Source organism: Bos grunniens, chromosome 11 (assembly GCF_055505025.1).
Source record: "Bos grunniens cultivar Pamir isolate PY7600 chromosome 11, Bosgru_T2T1.0, whole genome shotgun sequence".
NCBI classification, from domain to species: domain Eukaryota; kingdom Metazoa; phylum Chordata; class Mammalia; order Artiodactyla; family Bovidae; genus Bos; species Bos grunniens.
Genome location: NC_141175.1, coordinates 75,953,362 through 75,972,491, shown reverse-complemented (window position 1 = coordinate 75,972,491; position 19,130 = coordinate 75,953,362). Strand labels below are relative to the sequence as shown.

The window sequence follows — 19,130 nt, the reverse complement described above, 5'->3', positions numbered from 1 at the left end:
TAAATACAGCTTGAACATCTGGAAGTTCATGGTTCACATACTATTGAAGCCTGGCTTGGGGAATATTGAGCATTATTTTTCTAGCATGTGAGATGACTGCAATTTTGTGGTAGTTTGAGCATTCTTTGGCATTGCCTTTCTTTGGGATCGGAATGAAAACTGACCTTTTCCAGTCCTGTGGTTACTGCTGAGTTTTCTAAATTTGCTGGCACATTGACTGCAGCACTTTCACAGCATCATCTTTTAGGATTTGAAATAGCTCAACTGGAATTCCATCACCTCCACTAGCTTTGTTTGTAGTCCTGCTTCCTAAGGCCCACTTGACTTCACATTCCAGGATGTTTGGCACTAAGTGAATGAATACATTATCCTAGTTATCTGGGTCATGAGTATCTTTTTTGTATAGTTCTTTGTGTATTGTTGCTACCTACCTCTTCTTAATATCTTCTGCTTCTGTTAAGTCCATACCTTTTCTTTATTGTGTCCATTTTTGCATGAAATATTCCAGTGGTATCTCTATTTTCTTGAAGAGATTGCTAGTCTTTCCCATTCTGTTGTTTTCCTCTATTTCTTTGCATTGATCACTGAGGAAGGTTTTCTTATCTCCTTGCTATTCTTTGGAACTCTGCATTTAAATGGGTATATCTTTCCTTTTCTCCTTTGCCTTTAGCTTCTCTTTTCTCAGCTATGTGTAGGGTCTCCTCAGACAACCATTTTGCCTTTTTTCATTTCTTTTTCTTGGTGATGATCTTGATCACTGCCTCCTGTACAATGTCACAAACCTCTGTCCATAGTTCTTCAGGCACTCTATCAGGTCTAATGGGATTTGATTTAGGCCATACCTGAATAGTCTAGTGGTTTTCCCTACTTTTCTTCAATTTAAGTCTGAATTTGGCAATAAGGAGTTCATGTCCAAGCCACAGTCAGCTCCCTGTCTTGTTTTTGCTAACTGTATCAAGCTTCTCCATCTTTGGCTGCAAAGAATATAATCAATCTGATTTGGGTATTGACTATCTGGTGATGACCATGTATAGAGTCTTCTCTTGTGTTGTTGGAAGAGGGTATTTGCTATGACCAGTGCGTTCACTAGGGAAAACTCTGTTAGCCTTTGCCCTGCTTCATTTTGTACTCTGAGGCCAAATTTGCCTGTTACTCCAGATATCTCTTGACCTCCTACTTTTGCATTTCAGTCCCCTATAATGAAAAGGACATCTTTCTTGGGTGTTAGTTCTAGAAGGTCTCATAGGTCTTCATAGAAGCTTTCAACTTCAGCTTCTTCAGCATTACTGGTTGGGGCACTGAGTTGCATCACTATGATATTGAATTGTTTGCCTTGGAAATGAACAGAAATCATTCTGTCATTTTTCAGATTGCGTCCAAGTACTGCATTCTGGACTCTTTTGTTGACTGTGAGGGCTATTCCATTTCTTCTAAGGGATTCTTGCCCACAGTAGTAGATATAATAGTCATCTGAATTAAATTCACTAATTCCAGTACATTTTAGTTCACTGATCCCTAAAATGTCAATGTTCACTCCTGCCATTCCTATTTGACTACTTCCAATTAATGCTTTTGAACTGTGATGTTGGAGAAGACTCTTCAGAGTCCCTTGGACTGCAAGGAAATCCAACCAGTCCATTCTAAAGGAGATCAGTCCTGGGTGTTCATTGGAAGGACTGATGCTAAAGCTGAAACTCCAGTACTTTGGCCACCTCACACGAAGAGTTGACTCATTAGAAAAGACTCTGATGCTGGGAGGGATGGGGGTCAGGAGGAGAAGGGGACAACAGAGGATGAGATGGCTGGATGACATCACTGACTTGATGGACATGAGTTTGAGTGAACTCCGGGAGTTGGTGATGGACAGGGAGGCCTGGCACGCTGCGATTCATGGGGTCACAAAGAGCCAGACATGACTGAGTGACTAAACTGAATTTATCTTGATTCATTGGACTTTACTTCCATCACCAGTCACATCCACAACTGAGTGTTGTTTTTCCTTTGGCTCTGTCTCTTCATTCTTTCTGGGGTTATTTCTCTACTGTTCTCCAGTAGCATATTGGGCACCTACTGACCTGGTGAGTTCATCTTTCAGTGTCCTATCTTTTTGCCTTTTTATACTTTTCATGGTATTCTCAAGGCAAGAATACTAAAGTGTTTTGCTATTTTCTTCTCCAGTGGACCACGTTTAGTCAGAACTCTCCACAATGACCTGTCTATATCTTGGGTGGCCCTACACAGCATGGCTCATGGTTTCATTGAGTTAGACAAGGCTGTGGTCCATGTGGTCAGTTTGATTAGTTTTCTGTGATTATAGTTTTCACTTTTTCTGCCCTCTGATGGATAAGGATAAGAAGCTTATGGAAGCTTCCTAATGGGAGAAACTGACTGAGGGGAAACTGAGTCTTGTCCTGATGGGTGGGGCCATGCTCAGTAAATCTTTAATTCAATTCTCTGTCCATGGGAGGCTGTGTTCACTCTCTGTTATTTGATCTGAGGCCAAACTGTGGTTGAGGTAATGAAGATAATGACCTCCTTCAAAATGTTCAGTGCATGCAATGCCACACTCAGTGCCCCAGACCCTGCAGCAGGCCACTGCTGACCCATGTCTCAGCTGGAGACTCCTGGACCTTCAGGGCAAGTCTTGGTCAGTCTCTTGTGGGGTCACTGCTCCTTTCTCCTGGATCCTGGTTTGCACAAGTTTTTGTTTGTGCCCTCCAAGAGCCTGTTTCCCCAGTCCTGTGTAATTTCTGCCAGCTCTGTGATGGGGTTAATGGTGACATCCTCCAAGAGGGCTTATGCCACACCCAGGTCTGCTGCACCCAGAGCCCCTGCCCTTGCAGCAGGCCACTTTTGACCTGTACCTTTGCAAGAGACACTCAAACACTCAAAGGCAGGTCTGGCTCAGTCTCTGTGGGGTCTCCTGATGCATACAAGGTTTTGTTTGAGCCCTCTGAGCATCTCTGGTGGGTTTGGGTTTGATTCTAAATCCAGTTTTGCCCCTCCTCCTGTCTTGCTGGGGCTTCCCCTTTGCCTTTGGATGTGGGCTATCTCTTTTTTTTTGGTGGGATCCAGCATTCTCCTGTTGATGGTTGTTCAGCAGCGAGTTGTAATTTTGGAGTTCTCACAGGAGAAGATGAGCGCACATCCTTCTATTCTGTCATCTTGATTCCAACAGAAGCTGTAATCAAGATTGCCGGGAGAAATATCAATAAACTCAGATATGCAGATGACACCACCCTTATGGCAGAAAGCAAAGAAGAACTAAAGAGCCTCTTCATGAAAGTGAAAGAAGAGAGTGAAAAAGTTGGCTTAAAAATCAACATTCAGAAAATGAAGATCATGGCATCTGGTCCCATCATTTCATGGCAAATAGATGGGAAAACAATGGAAACAGTAACAGACTTCATTTTCTTGGGCTCCAAAATCACTGCAGATGGTGACTGCAGCCATGAAATTGAAAGATGTTTGCTCTTTGGAAGAAAAGCTATGACCAACCTAGATAGTATATTAAAAAGCAGAGATGTTACTTTGCCAACAAAGATTCATCTAGTCAAAGCTATGGTTTTTCCAGTAGTCCTGTATGGATATGAGAGTTGGACCATAAAGAAAGCTGAACACCGAAGAACTGATATTTTTGAACTGTGGTGTTGGAGAAGACTCTTGAGAGTCCCTTGGGCTACAAGGAGATCAAACCAGTCCATCCTAAAGGAAATCAGTCCTGAGTGCTCATTGGAAGGACTGATTCTGAAGCTGAAACTCCAATACTTTGGCCACCTAATGCGAAGAAATGACAGGAGAAGGGGATAACAGGGTATGAGATTGTTGGATGGCATCATCAACTTGATTGACATGAATTTGAGAAACCTGCAGGAGTTTGGTAATGGACAGGGAAGCCTGGTGTGCTGCAGTCCATGGGGTTGCAAAGAGTCGGACACAACTGAGCAGCTGAACTGAACTGACTGAATGTGTTTTAAGTATCTACTGGCACAATAAATTTTTGTGAACCAAGCAGCAGAACTTGTAATGGCTGTGCAAAGCTTGATCCACAGCAACTAAGGAACTTTTTTAATCTTCCATAATTTCTTTAGGAAAGGTTGCTTGAAACCAAGAAGAAACGAATTCTTCACTACTGACCTACAAAATGATCTTAGGGAGAATTTCATTTGCACATCTCATGGGCTGCCAGCATATATTAGTTCATTAGCCTTCCATTGTTTCCCTCTGCCCTGGAGATGTGTATTTCAGACTGAGTTTAAATTGATCATTTCCTCCTTTAAGCCACCTCAGTTCTAACACTAATTATAGCTAGAACCAAGGGATTGTAAAATTATAAAGATAAAAGTGAAAGGAGTCAATATTTACTTAATATCCACTGTGTGCCAGGCACTCTCCTAGGTACTTCTCAATATTCATTTAAATGAAGTAATATTCAAACAGCCCAAGAAGTAGGTATTTTTCTAATTTTTCTAATGAGAAACTGTTGGCTGAAAGAGCAGGGACTTACAGCTAGTAAGTTGTGGTTCAAATATTAAAATATGTTTCTATTACTTTAAAGCTCATGCTTTGTCCTTCTGATAGCCCTGCATCAAGGTCAACATGGAGTGAAACATTCTTTAATTTCACTGGTAACCTCTTGAGGTCTGACCAATTTTTACAATCTGCTCATGGCTTCTTTTGGGAGAGCTTTGGCTTCTGAATGAAATGAACCTTAATTTATTTGCTTGAACAGATAAAGAAGTTATAATACAATTTGTAAAGATTGCCAGAGAACTAAAGAAAAATCTGACAAAAACACAAACATACACACACACATACACGTGTAAACAATTACATTATTCCACAGAACAATTCCATTATTAAGGATTTGAATGGGATCTGCTATCAGTTGTAAGGGCCAAAAATAAAGGCACTTTGTAGATTTTGGCTGTGACCAGTGGAATAGATCTTGTGTCATTATTTTGTGTTTAAGAATAAGTGTGTAATATAGATTTGTCTCTCTGCTTAGGTTTAAATCACGGCAAATCTTATAATCAACTTTTCAAGTCATTACATAGATTTCAGTAAGCTGAAAAAGACAAAAAAAAAATCTTAATAGGAGTGAGTGCTATTTACAAATATTATCAAATTATTACATACTAATGCTGATTTTTCTTCAAGGCCTTGATGGGATATTGTAAAAATTCTTTTTTTAGTAGATTAACATATGAAAATATATATACACAGTATTTATACATTATTTATTTATATATAGGTATTAAGCCTTCCTAGGTGGCACAGTTGGTAAAGGACCTGCCTGTCAACTCAGGAGACACAAGAGACATGGGTTCAATTCCTGGGTCGGGAAGATCCCCTGGAGAAGGAAATGGCGACAGTATTCTTGCCTGGAGAATCCCATGGACAGAGGAGCCATACATATTATTTATTAATAAATGATTATTTTAATGGTCTAAATGCTTTTATTATTCAACTTCTCAGTTCCTGGAAATGCCAAGGAATACATTATTATTAAATAAACCTCTTTTTCTTCAAATCTGCTCTAGAGCCCTGAAGATCTTTGGCCATCAAAGCAGGTGTTTTTTAAAGCCTGGATGGTCCAGTAAAAGATAACTTGGACACATTTTTAGTAAATAATTCTGCAGAGATAAGTACATCAAGAATGAGAAGTTGATTATCCATATTTTGTTTTATTTTTGATGGAGGAACAAGAAATATCTACATGTCTTTTTGTTTTATCTCTGCTTTAATTAGGTGAAAGATTTGAACTGTCTACATGATGACAATGTGTTATGTAAAAAATGCTCTGAGTTCACCGTCTTTAACTATGAAGGAAAGGCAAACATATAGACACACAAACCTACAAATGCACAGACACAAACATGTTTAACATTTAAATCAAAACTAAAGTTGTAAAGTTAGAAATGAAGGAAAATATAGTTTAACAGAATTTCCTATCAGGGACAGTTAGAGCTTCAAAAACTACAGATACTTAATTAGTTAGTTTAATAAGAACAATTATTCTATAGCAGTCTTCCTTTTATTACTGTAAAAATTTTGTAATTTTTTAAACATTCTTCTATTAATGTCACTCAGTTTAATAATCTGATCTCAGTTTTTCAAAGAACAGAATATTCTTTTGGTCAAGAGTGAAATTAACTTGGAAATAAATAGCAATATATATACTTCACATTCAATTTAATATATATAAAAAGATAGCAATTTGTAAAATATCACTACAACTTTGGCCACTAAGATGTGTTATATTTATGTCCTGCTTTAAATCTTCGATGAGTCTCTCCCATCTGTCAAAATTTTACAGCTACTGAAAGATAAAGGCTTTGTTGCTATGGCAATTATTCCATTACCTAGGTGACACTGTTTGAATGATGTCATTGTTAAAGTGATCTAACTCATGAAATATTTTTAATTTTTAGTATGGTTAGAGAGCAAAACTTTCCAGTGATACAAAATAAAGAGGGCTAGAAGAATACTGCTAGTCTTAATAAATTGGGTGCCCACAAGTGACCATTAGAAGGTTAATGTTCAAATGAATTCCTCCAGTGATTTCTGTTTTTAGTTGGGTCAATACTCACATCTGCATTTTCCAAAGGTGAATGAAGGAGTATATGTGTGGAGAAACATAAAAAGAAAGTTAAGGTGTTCTAGTGGGAGAATGGTGGAAATTGCATCTCATTTAAAAAATATTTTTCCATAATTATCTCTTTAGTTAAACCTTAGACTTGTTACCAAGAAAAAATATGTCATGCCCTTTCATTTTGGTACCATAATCTACTTATTAACCAGAGAGCTGTATACAAAGAGATACGGAGAAGAACATAGAGGAGGAAAGAAAAACAGAAATTAGGTGGAAAAAACAGAAAAGACCAGAAGCTTAATTCAAATGAAAGAGGGGTGAGAGAAAAAGTAGCAAGAAGTATGGACAAGAGTTTAAAAAGTTTATCAAACTTCAGCAGGACTTGTCAGGAGGTGACTGCCTTGTGCCTATGCTGTTTCTGTCTCATCTAAAGGACTTTTAAGTGTTGGCAGAGACAAGTGGTACAGCCCCCACCAAACTTATACAAGTGATATGGAAAACATTCTTTGAATGTAGAAGATTCTATAGTCAGTCATGCTCTAATGACCCCAGACGAATTACTGCTCAGCAAGTAAAAGTCATATGAGCATCTCCTTTATGACAGTGATGAAGTGTTTCTTCAGAGATCTCTCTTTTCTCCTCTCCTAGTGTCTTCTCCCGGAGAAGGCAATGGCACCCCACTCCAGTACTCTTGCCTGGAAAATCCCACAGACGGAGGAGCCTGGTAGGCTGCAGTTCATGGGGTCGCTAAGAGTCGGACACGACTGAGCAACTTCCCTTTCACTTTTCACTTCATGCATTGGAAAAGGAAATGGCAACCCACTCCAGTGTTCTTGCCTGGAGAATCCCAGGGATGGCAGAGCCTGGTGGGCTGCCATCTATGGGGATGCACAGAGTCGGACACGACTGAAGCGACTTAGCAGCAGCAGCAGTGTCTTCTCCCCTGTATGAGCCTACTCTATCCTTTCATGCAATAAGAGTTGAATTTCAAAGCTTGAAGTGCTTTCCTGTGTCTCTGTAAAGAATCTGCCTGTAATGCAGGAGATGCAGATTCAGTCCCTGTGTTGGGAAGATCCCCTGGAGAAGGGAATGGCAACTCACTCCAATATTCTTGCCTGGACAATAACATGGACTGGGGAGCCCTGGTAGGCGACAGTCCATGGAGTCACAGAGTCTGACCTGACTGAGTGACTAACTGTTCCTTGCTTTGTACGATAATGAAAACTCAGAGCTGTAAGAAAAATGTACACATTTAATGGTCTAATACCAATTCAAGTCCTGAACACCTGTTAACAGCCTCTAGTCTCTCACTATGACACTTCACCATGGAAGAGTTCAGTACAGCTTGAAGGTGATCCATTACACTTTGGCCAAGTTGACATAATTAGTTCAGGGCAAAAGAATTACATAAACCTGTGAGAACTTACTGTGTCGGTCTCCCATAATATTTGAGCTTTCCAACAGGTGCTTGGGGAGAACAGAATTATTTCCATAGCTCACAGGCCAGAATTCCAGATACCATGGTATTCAGGCTGGTGTTTGAAGGACAGGTTTGGGGAAAAGGAAATTCTCCCACAGATCACACTACTGTGGGCTACTGTGTTCTTTATTAATATGTCACTGTAGTTTGGGTTCATTTTTTTCCCCTTGGGATGTGCTTATACACTGTTTACATACACATTTTCTGGCCACAGTATGAATCAGGAAGAATAAGAACTGATAATGAGCTGCACACTAAACCAAGCAAGCAGCAGCTGTTGGGGCATCACCCCACTTTGCGGAAACAGGTAATAGATCCATTAATCGTGATGTTTTAGGCAACTTCCAGAGCTAATGTAGAAGGCATTTCTTGATTAATAATTCGTTTTTATTATTCAGTTAACAGCTTTATGTACCTTGTTATTGACAGGGATTATATGACTTGGCATTGCACCTAGGAGGTAGTTTTTAAAAAGAAAATGTGGTCTGTGAACAGTGTGATGTTCCAGTGCCTGTTGGTTTCAAATTCTAACAAGTTTCTTTCTCTTCCCAAGGGGTGAGGGAGGACACACAAAAGGCTGGAATAAGAATGTCTGAAACCCCAAATAGCTTGTCAGACTGAACCACCAGTATCATAAATCAAGCTCATTAACAGCATCTGATAAAGCTTATCTGCTTCATATCACCAGGGAGGCACTTGCTGGCAGGGTCTTTGCTGATAGAATTTTCAGCAGATATCATCATTAGGGCTCAGTGAAATAGCCATTCACTGGAACAGCTTGCAGCAGTAGCTTCCATATCATAATTACAGAAATGATTACAGTAGCAAATATTAAAAAGAGTGCAGTTATGCATAATTCCTACCATACGTAATCTAATTTGCCAGCAGTGAAAACAGTAATAAAAGCATTGCCTAGTGATGGTACAAAGCAATTTTCAGTCAAGATTCCTCAAAATAACATAAGTTTTCTTACAGCTGGATTCATTCTTAACATTGTTTGCTTAGCATCCTGCTTGAGGGAGCTTAATCAAGACCCGGGTGATAACCATGTTAGCAAAAGCACAATGCTGGTGACTTTTCACACAAAATAATGTGACTTCTGGCTTCCTTGAAAAGTTATAGCTTTGGCAAAGTCCATCCGTGAAGGATAATAGTCTCAGAAAGAAAGTACCATTTTCTTATTCCTTGAACCCCCATTTTCCTACCCGGCAGTTTAGGTTCTTCTTGGCACTCACCTACTTGTTATTCTACTTATTTGTATTCATACAAACTCCCCATTTGCATCATAGTTTAAACCCTTGGATGCAAGAGACTATAACTGATTCATGTTCTCAATCTCTTCCTCCCCAGAGACTGTCACCACACTAAACACAAAGTAAATGCTTGATATGTTTGTCAAATTAAATTGATGAACCTGGGATATCAAATTATTCAATACAAATAAAATATTACTCAGAAATGCCACAATAAAGAAAATGCAATCTGTAATACCTGAGCTCTCATAGAATTGAGTTGTTTCATTCAAAGTAATAATTCTCAACACTGGCTGGTCATTATATCATCTGTAAGGCTTTAAGAAAAACCTAGTTTCTAAGTAGAAAAACCTAGTTTCTAAGTACCACTCAGGGTCATTTAAATCAGAATTTCTAAGAGTGGGTTCTGGGCATAGGGATTTTTAAAGCTCTTCCAGGAAAAAACAGAGTTGAGACTCACTTATTGGAGGATTCATTTCGATATTTGGCAAAACTAATACAATATTGTAAAGTTAAAAAAAAAAAGTATGAGTAAAAACACACTGAGGAGATAAGCATGGAAACTATCTGATGTATGAAGCCATTTTGCTTTTTTGCATTTCTTTTCCACGGGGATGGTCTTGATCCCTGTCTCCTGTACAATGTCACGAACCTCAGTCCATACTTCATCAGGCACTCTATCAGATCTAGTCCCTTAAATCTATTTCTCACTTCCACTGTATAATCATAAGGGATTTGATTTAGGTCATACCTGAATGGTCTAGTGGTTTTCCCTACTTTCTTCAATTTAAGTCTGAATTTGGCAATAAGGAGTTCATGATCTGAGCCACAGTCAGCTCCTGGTCTTGTTTTTGTTGACTGTATAGAGCTTCTCCATCTTTGGCTGCAAAGAATAGAATCAGTCTGATTTCAGTGTTGACCATCTGGTGATGTCCATGTGTAGAGTCTTCTCTTGTGTTGTTGGAAGAGGAAGTTCGCTATGATCAGTGTGTTCTCTCTGCAAAACTCTACTAACCTTTACCCTGCTTCATTCCGTACTCCAAGGCCACATTTGCCTGTTACTCCAGGTGTTTCTTGACTTCTTACTTTTGCATTCCAGTCCCCTATAATGAAAAGGACATCTTTTTTGGGTGTTAGTTCTAAAAGGTCTTGTAGGTCTTCATAGAACCTTTCAACTGCAGCTTCTTCAGCATTACTGGTTGGGGCATAGGCTTGGATTACCGTGATATTGAATGGTTTGCCTTGGAAACGAACAGAGATCATTCTGTCGTTTTTGAGATTGCACCCAAGTACTGCATTTTGGACTCTTTTGTTGACCATGATGGCTACTCCATTTCTTCCTAGGGATTCCTGCCTGCAGTAGTAGATATAATGGTCATCTGAGTTAAATTCACCCATTCCAGTCAATTTTAGTTCACTGATTCCTAGAATGTCGATGTTCACTCTTGCCAACTCTTGTTTGACCACTTCCAATTTGCCTTGATTCATGGACCTAACATTCCAGATTCCTATGCAATATTGCTCTTTATAGCATCGGACCTTGCTTCTATCACCAGTCACATCCACAACTGGGTATTGTTTTTTCTTTGGCTCCATCCCTTCATTCTCTCTGGAGTTATTTCCCCACTGATCTCCAGTAGCATATTGGGCACCTACCAACCCGGGGAGTTCCCCTTTCAGCATCCTATCATTTTGCCTTTTCATACTGTTCATGGAGTTCTCAAGGCAAGAATACTGAAGTGGTTTGCCATTCACTTCTTCAGTGGACCACATTCTGTCAGACCTCTCCACCATGACCCTCCCGTCTTGCATGGCCCCACATGGCATGGATTAGTTTCAGTGAGTTAGACAAGGCTGTGGTCCATGTGATCAGATTGGCTAGTTTTCTGTGATTATGGTTTCAGTGTGCCTGCCCTCTGATGCCCTCTCGCAACACTTACCATCTTACTTGGGTTTCTCTTACCTTGGACGTGGGGTATCTCTTCACAGCTGCTCCAGCAAAGCTAGGTGCTGCTCCTTATCTTGGACAAGGGTTATCTCCTCATGGCTGCCCCTCCTGACCTTGAATGTGGAGTAGCTCCTCTCACCCCTCCTGCGCCCGCGCTGCTGCTGGTCCTTGGACATGCAGTTGGTCCTCTCCCATGGAAATGAAATGCAAAAAAGCAAAATGGCTGTCTGGGGAGGCCTTACAAATAGCTGTGAAAAGAAGAGAAGTGAAAAGCAAAGGAGAAAAGGAAAGATATAAGCATCTGAATGCAGAGTTCCCAAGAATAGCAAGGAGAGATAAGAAAGCCTTCCTCCACCATCAATGCAAAGAAATAGAGGAAAACAACAGAATGGGAAAGACTAGAGATCTCTTCAAGAAAATTAGAGATACCAAGGGAACATTTCATGCAAAGATGGGCTCGATAAAGGATTGAAATTGTATGGACCTAACAGAAGCAAAAAATATTAAGAAGTTGTGGCAGGAATACACAGAAGAACTGTACAAAAAAGAGCTTCATGACCCAGATAATCATGATGATGTGATCACTCACCTAGAGCCAGACATCCTGGAATGTGAAGTCAAGTGGGCCTTAGAAATCATCACTATGAACAAAGCTAGTGGAGGTGATGGAATTCCAGTTGAGCTATTTCAAATCCTGAAAGATGATGCTGTGAAAGTGCTGCACTCAATATGCCAGCAAATTTGGAAAACTCAGCAGTGGCCACAGGATTGGAAAAGGTCCGTTTCCATTCCGATCCCAAAGAAAGACAGTGCCAAAGAATGCTCAAACTACCACACAGTTGCACTCATTTCACATGCTAGTAAAATAATGCTCAAATTTCTCCAATCCAGGCTTCAGCAATACATGAACCATGAACTTCCAGATGTTCAAGCTGGTTTTAGAAAAGGCAGAGGAACAAGATATCAAATTGCCAATATCCACTGGATCATGGAAAAGGCAAGAGAGTGCCAGAAAAACATCTATTTCTGCTTTATTGACTATACCAAAGCCTTTGACTGTGTGGATCACAATAAATTGCAGAAAATTCTGAAAGAGGTGGGAATACCAGACCACCTGACCTGCTTCTTGAGAAACCTATATGTAGGTCAGGAAGCAACAGTTAGAACTGGACATGGAAGAACAGACTGATTCCAAATAGGAAAAGGAGTACATCAGGCTGTATATAGTCACCCTGCTTATTTAACTTCTATGCAGAGTACATCATGAGAAACGCTGGGCTGGAAGAAGCACAAGCTGGAATCAAGATTGCCGGGAGAAATATCAATAGACTCAGATATGCAGATGACACCACCCTTAAGGCAGAAAGTGAAGAGGAACTAAAAAGCCTCTTGATGAAAGTCAAAGAGGAGAGTGAAAAAGTTGGCTTAAAGCTTAAATCCGTCTTACTTGGGTTTCTCTTACCTTGGCCATGAGGTATCTCTTCACGGCTGTGCCAGCAAAGCGAGGCGCTACTCCTTGTCTTGGACGAGGGGTATCTCCTCACAGCCGCCCTTCCTGACCTTGAATGCGGAGTAGCTCCTCTCACCCCTCCTGTGCCCTGCACCCGTTAGTTATATCTAATTAGTTTTCTTAGTTCAGAAAACTAAGATCATGGCATCTGGTCCCATCACTTCATGGGAAATAGATGGGGAAACAGTGGAAACAGTGTCAGACTTTGTTTTTTGGGGCTCCAAAATCACTACAGATGGTAATTGCAGCCATGAATTTAAAAGATGCTTACTCCTTGGAGGAAAGTTATGACCAACCTAGATAGCATATTCAAAAGCAGAGATATTACTTTGCCAACAAAGTTCTGTCTAGTCAAGGCTATGGTTTTTCCAGTGGTCATGTATGGATGTGAGAGTTGGACTGTGAAGAAAGCTGAGTGCCGAAGAGTTGATACTTTTGAACTGTGGTGTTGGAGAAGACTCTTGAAAGGCCCTTGGACTGCAAGGAGTTCCAACCAGTCCATCCTAAAGGAGATAAGTCACTGGAAGGACTGATGCTAAAGCTGAAACTCCAATATTTTGGCCACCTCATGTGAAGAGTTGACTCATTGGAAAAGACCCTGATGCTGGGAGGGATTGGGAGCAGGAGGAGAAGGGGACGACAGAGGATGAGATGGTTGGATGGCATCACCGACTCGATGGACATAAGTTTCAGTGAACTCCGGGAGTTGGTGATGGACAGGGAGGTCTGGTGTGCTATGATTCATGGGGTCGCAAAGAGTCAGACACGACTGAGCTACTGAACTGAACTGAACTGAACTGATGAACTGAATTGAACTGATGGTATGAAGATGTAACTTCCTTTGCTGTGTTTCTTTGGGCATGTATTTAATTCTCTAGGCCTCATTTGGTTCCACTATAAAAAAAAAAAAGGGGGAACTAATTATGTACACCTGGAGCAGGGCATGGCAACCCACTCCAGTATTATTCAGGCTTCCTAGCTGGTGCTAGTGGTAAAGAACCTACCTGCAAATGCATGAAACATAAGAGGCATGAGTTGATACCTGGGTTGGGAAGATCCCCTGGAAGGGGGAATGGCAACCTACTCCAGTATTTTTGCCTGGAGAACCCCATGGACAGAGGAGCCTGGCAGGCTACAGTCCATAGGCTCGCAAAGAGTCAGACATGATTGAAGAAAGTGAGCACAATTATGTATACAGTAATCCCTAAACTATATTTCATAACAAATTACATGAATGCATACCATACTGACACCACCAGGCCAATATCCACAACCACAGATCACCGAGTCACAGTTTCCAGCAATGGAACTAGGAGTTTGTATTTTTAAAAAAGCTGTCCAAGTCACAATTGCTCTTTGGACAAAAATGACAGGACAGGATGACCTTTGTGGTTTGCTGTTAGAATACAAGATAAGCAATGGAAAAAACAAAGTGTTCTCAAAAAGCATTGTAGGGCAGATTTGATTGCTTAATATCATTCTCTAACACAAGAGCCCATTACTCCTTGGAGAGATGGCTAATTCTAAGGCAAGGGAAGAGATTTTACAAGATGAGTTTGGAGCACCTTCTAGGGTCAGAAAGTAATTAAATGTTCAAAAAGCAAAATTATGTGGGCATGCCAAAGGGAACAGGGGCCAGTCTGAAAGAGTCCCCAGTGGCCAAAGGTGAAACAGTCTGAGCAAAAAATAACATTACTATTAAATTATGATGCAATGTATAAAATAAATGTCCATGAGTCCATACTGATATAAATGTTTAAACAAATAAGTGGGGGTGGTTGTTGTTCAGAGAAGGAAATGGCAACCCACTCCAGTACTCTTGCCTGGTGAGTCCCATGGACGGAGGAGCCTGGCAGGCTTAAATCCATGGGGTCACAAAGAGTCGGAGATGGCTGAGCAACTTCACTTTGTGTGTGTGTGTGTGAGATGTTGTTGTTCAGTCACTGTCTTGTCTGACTCTCTGTGACCTCATTGAGTTGGTGATGCCATCTAAGCATCTCATCCTCTGTCAACCCCTTCTCCTGCCATAAGTGAAGAGACAAATCTCCCTTTAAAGAGAATTGTAAGTAATTTACATAGATATTTCCTCCTCCAGGAAGTAAAGGATAACTTCCCATATCTTGGGTGTGGGCTGCACTTAGTGCCTCTTCTGAAGAATATAGAAAGGAAAGATAGTGGAGAATCATGGCAGACACCACCTTAAGCCATTCTGGCTAACATACCCAATGATGAGTCACAGTGTTGTCATGTATCCCCTGAAAAGATGACAAAGACGGGCACTCTATCCCTGTGCTCCTCCTCCCCAAACCACAGTTTCAATCTGATCATGAGAGAAACATCAGAGAGTACTCCTCAAAATAGCCAAGATCATGAGAAATAGGAAAGACTGAGAAACTGCCATAGAGTAGAGGAGACATAATGATTAAATGCAATGTGGTATCCTAAATTGTGTCCAGGAACAGTAAAAGGACAAGCAGAGAAACGTGAAATCTGAGTAAATTCTGTAGTTTACTTGGTAGTAATACACCAACATTAATTCCTTCATTTTCACAAATACATCATGGTTAGTATAAGATATTAACATCAGTAAAATGGATTATGGATACATGGGAACTCTGTACTGTATGTGTATGTATCTTTCCTGTAGATTTTTACAATTCTAAAGTAAAAGCTTATTAAAAATTATACACAAGGAAATCAAGTGTAGGCATGGAAAGAAAATATAAAAGTTTCTTGCCTTGTGATTAAAGACACTTAAAATATGAGATATAAAAACTTTACTACTATTTCCTTGTTAACCTGATCAATAATTAATACATGCTTGTTTAATATATATTTAGCATATTCAAAGTTAATATATTTTAATATATGTAACATATTCATAGTTAATATATTACGTATTCAACTTTAAGAAATAATTCACTGTTGGTGGGAATGCAAACTAGTACAGCCACTATGGAAAACAGTGTGGAGATTTCTTAAAAAACTGGAAATAGAACTGCCTTATGATCCAGCAATCCCACTGCTGGGCATACACACTGAGGAAACCAGAAGGGAAAGAGACACGTGTACCCCAATGTTCATCACAGCACTGTTTATAATAGCCAGGACATGGAAGCAACCTAGATGTCCATCAGCAGATGAATGGATAAGAAAGCTGTGGTACATATACACAATGGAGTATTACTCAGCCATTAAAAAGAATACATTTGAATCAGTTCTAATGAGGTGGATGAAACTGGAGCCTATTATACAGAGTGAAGTAAGCCAGAAAGAAAAACACCAATACAGTATACTAACGCATATATATGGAATTTAGAAAGATGGTAACGATAACCCTGTATACGAGACAGCAAAAGAGACACTGATGTATAGAACAGTCTTATGGACTCTGTGGGAGAGGGAGAGGGTGGGAAGATTTGGGAGAATGGCATTGAAACATGTAAAATATCATGTATGAAACGAGATGCCAGTCCAGGTTCAATGCACGATACTGGATGCTTGGGGCTGGTGCACTGGGACGACCCAGAGGGATGGTATGGGGAGGGAGGAGGGAGGAGGGTTCAGGATGGGGAACACATGTATACCTGTGGTGGATTCATTTTGATATTTGGCAAAACTAATACAACTATGTAAAGTTTAAAAATAAAATAAAATTAATTAAAAAAAAAAAAAGAAAAATAATTCACCCTTCTCATTAAATCAGTCTGTACATAGAATCGCCAGATGGAATTAGCAATGTGTACATTGTAATAGCAAATGTGTACTGATGTGGCACCAGAGTACCTTCCTGTACTACTTCCTGGAATCCAAGTAGTGGGAGGCACATTTCCTCATTAAAAAAAAAAAAAAAAAAAACATGTCAAGTACATTTAATTAAGGGCCCAGAGAAGTATCATTTCTGCATGAACTCACTGTATGGCTGCAATGTGCTATGAACATGGCATAATTATTTACATGATGCATTTATCTCGAGGCCTGAGTCTTATCTCAGGGCAGGATTCTGCTTACTAGTGAAGGTTTAGTATCCTTTTATTTTATTAAATTAAAACTTCTCCAAACAAAACAGAAATTTCTTAGCTAAAGATGCTAAATAAATTCAAATGAGAAATTGCAATGGCCAGGGTTTTTTTTGCTGGTTTGCTTCCTAAATATTTTTAGGAAAGCAGCCTTTCCACTCTTTTTATTTGTATACAACATCATGTGCTTTAGGGCTTCCCTTGAGGCTCAGCTGGTGAAGAATCCACCTGCAATGTGGGAGACCTGGGTTCTATCCCTGGGTTGGGAAGATTCCCTGGAGAAGGGAACAGCTACCCACTCCAGTATCCTGGCCTGGAGAATTCCATGGTCTGTATAGTCATGGGTCACAGAGAATCAGATATGACTGAGCAACTTTCACTTCAAGTCCTTTAACAATTTTCTCTCCCCCTGTTTTGTTCTACTCCTTCCTCCAAATTCTAGTATATCCATTTCATTCTATCCAGAGTGACCTATTCTAAGTTGCACATATGACTTTGCCACTTCCCCCTGGTACAGTGCTCTCAAAGCTACCTGAAAATTATATGTTAAGTTCAAACTTCTCAGCTTGGCACACCAGTTTTCCATGGTATAACCTCTTCTTACCATCTAGAGACTCTAAAAAGGAAACAGCAGCCATATCCATCGTAATAAGTTATACTCTAATATTATTGGAGTGTTTAGTTCCTGTACACATCATACAGACATATGCTTTAGCGTCTTTCATCTTGCTGTTCCTTTTGCCTTCTCCTTTCTTTAACCAGTAAATCCCAACTATATGTCATGGTAGTTGGAGGTGTCCTCTCTTCTAGGAGATCTTCTTAACAATACTTTCCCAACCATTCTCTTTCCCGCCTAAACAAACCTTTCCTTATTTATCTTCTCTATGTCGCAAAGAGTCAGACACGACTAAGCGACTGATCTGATCTGATCTGATGTCACACTTGGATATACCATTCTTCTGATACCCGTCATACCACCTTTTACTCTGCAATGTACAACTGTGTTTTTTCCAGTAGACATTAAGCATCTGTTTAAAATAATTGTTTAACTATAGTTGATTTACAAAATTGTGTTAGTCTCAGGGGTACAGCTTTAGGTTCTGTTCCATTATAAGTTATTCAGTTCAGTTCATTTCAGTTCAGTCACTCATTTTTGTCTGACTCTTTGTGATCCCATTAATCACAGCATGCCAGGCCTCCCTGTCTATCACCAACTCCTGGAGTTCACCCAAACTCATGTCCATTGAGTCAGTGATGCCATCCAACCATCTCATCCTTTGTCATCCCCTTCTCCTCCTGCCCCCAATCCCTCCCAGCATCAGAGTCATTTCCAATGAGTCAACTCTTCGCATGAGGTGGCCAAAGTACTGGAGTTTCAGCTTTAGTGTCAGTCCTTCCAAAGAATACCCAGGGCTGATCTCCTTCAGAATGGAGTGGTTGGATCTCCTTGTAGTCCAAGGGACTCTGAAGATTCTTCTCCAACACCACAGTTCAAAAGCATCAATTCTTCAGCGCTCAGCTTTCTTCACAGTCCAACTCTCACATCCATCCATAACTACTAGAAAAACCATAGCCTTAACTAGATGGACCTTTGTTGGCAAAGTAATATCTCTGCTTTTGAATATGCTGTCTAGGTTGGTCATAACCTTCCTTCCAAGGTGTAAATGCCTTTTCATTTCATGGCTGCAATCACCATCTACAGTGATTTTGGAGCCCCCCAAAATAAAGTCTGACACTGTTTCCACTGTTTCCCCATTTATTTCCCATGAAGTGATGGGACCAGATGCCATAATCTTAGTTTTCTGAAAGTTAAGCTTTAGGCTAACTTTTTCACTCTCCTCTTTCACTTTCATCAAGAGGCTCTTTAGTTCTTCTTCACTTTCTGCCATAAGGGTGGTGTCATCTGCATATCTGAGGTTATTGATATTTCTCTCGGCAATCTTGATTCCAGCTTGAGCCCAGCATTTCTCATGATGTATTCTGTATAGAAGTTAAATAAGCAGGGTGACAATATATAGCCTTGACGTACTCCTTTCCTATTTGGAACCAGTCTGTTGTTCCATGTCCAGTTCTAACTGTTGCTTCCTGACCTGCATATAGGTTTCTCAAGAGGCAAGTCAGGTGGTCTGGTATTCCCATCTCTTTCAGAATTTTCCACAGTTTATTGTGATCCACAAAGTCAAAGGCTTTGGCATAGTAAATAAAGCAGAAATCGATGTTTTTCTGGCACTCTCTTGCTTTTTTGATGATCCGGTGGATGTCACCAGGTATTGAATAGAGCTTCATGTGCTATACACTAAATACTTGTTGCTTTTCTATACATGG

General features: G+C 40.1%; 1 protein-coding gene across 4 annotated transcripts in view; it reads left to right on the top strand.

Moving 5' to 3' along the window:
- LOC147363332 (uncharacterized) overlaps positions 1-19,130 on the top strand; it is a 791,043-nt gene that overhangs the window by 612,537 nt on the left and 159,376 nt on the right. For 2 of the 4 annotated variants that reach the window (XR_015136994.1, XM_086327062.1), the window contains one exon: positions 5,255-5,535. The exons of the other annotated variants lie outside the window; for them this stretch is intronic. The gene's annotated coding sequence lies outside the window, so the exon portion shown is untranslated. Of the gene's footprint in view, positions 1-5,254; positions 5,536-19,130 lie in introns of those variants that run through there. 4 annotated transcript variants of the gene reach the window in all.